The sequence below is a fragment of the Trichechus manatus genome, unplaced genomic scaffold (assembly GCF_000243295.1).
Source record: "Trichechus manatus latirostris isolate Lorelei unplaced genomic scaffold, TriManLat1.0 scaffold00040, whole genome shotgun sequence".
NCBI lineage: Eukaryota > Metazoa > Chordata > Mammalia > Sirenia > Trichechidae > Trichechus > Trichechus manatus.
In genome coordinates, this window is record NW_004443976.1 from 7,862,975 (window position 1) to 7,864,092 (window position 1,118).

The following is a 1,118-nucleotide window of genomic DNA, read 5'->3' on the forward strand; positions in this document are numbered from 1 at the left end:
TGCTGGGCATCCAGTAGGCTGTGGTGGACACAGAAGGACTTGTTGTGTCCAACCACTGAGCTCCTCAAGAGTCTTTCTCAGCTACAGAGCCACCTCCGTCAAGAACGCAGCTGGCTCCAAAAACATCATGTCTTTCTAATCAGAACCTAAACACGTTAGTAACGTAGAAAGTAGCTTTTATTTCTTACAGTAAGAAGCAGACAGTACACAACAGACGAGCAGTCTCCCTGGCTCAAAAGCTGTTCAGGCAGAAATGATGACGTCCCCATGCAAAGCCCACTCGGTGTCATGGGTGAGAGACATATGGGAGAGTTATATGACACGCGATTCCCCTTGGCTTCTGGAAACTGTCCTGGTGGTTATAGAGTCTTCCACACCTGCCCTGCACCTGGCATCATGGCTGAGGAACACACTGGGAGCCTGCCTCGACTTATCTTCCCCTGGCCAGGTAGGTCCACTTAGATGGACTGTAAGTTTAATGCTATGCGCGCCTCACTAGCACCCTAACTGAGGAGACAGAAAAATCCATTCTCAGCTGTTTTTATACCCCTGGCCTATGTGACTCCTTACATGGAGATTTTTCCCACTTGACCACTGGAGTGTATCTCTTTAACCCTGCTGACATTTAGACAAACCATTAGGCTTGTGGGTGGGAAGTACAGTGGTTTATTCCTGAAGCTGGGGCCAGAGCAGGGAAGACCATAGTGTCCAGGCTCATACAGAGGACTGCCTCCCCACAAAAGTCATCCAATGAGTGATCAAGGTAAGGGTATAAAGCTCCAGCAATTTCAGCCTAATACAGGAACCCTAATGGGCCGTATTTTCTCCAAAGTTCCAGAGCTCCTTGTGGCTGTGGTTTTGTTGGGCATGTTTGACTTCTGCTTCTTCCAATCCTCCCACCTCTGCAGGTGTTGATCTCTAATAAATGGCCTGCATGCCAAACTCTGTCAAAACATATGCTTCCAGAAATCTCAGCCTGTACCATAGATGTTCAGTAAATATTTGTTGAATGAACGAATGAGTCTATGATCCCCAAATGTCCTCAATGGCATCCTGTAAGTGGTTACATAGCCTTTGCTCTAATGCATCTAGTGACAAGTAAGGAATTATCTCCTAAA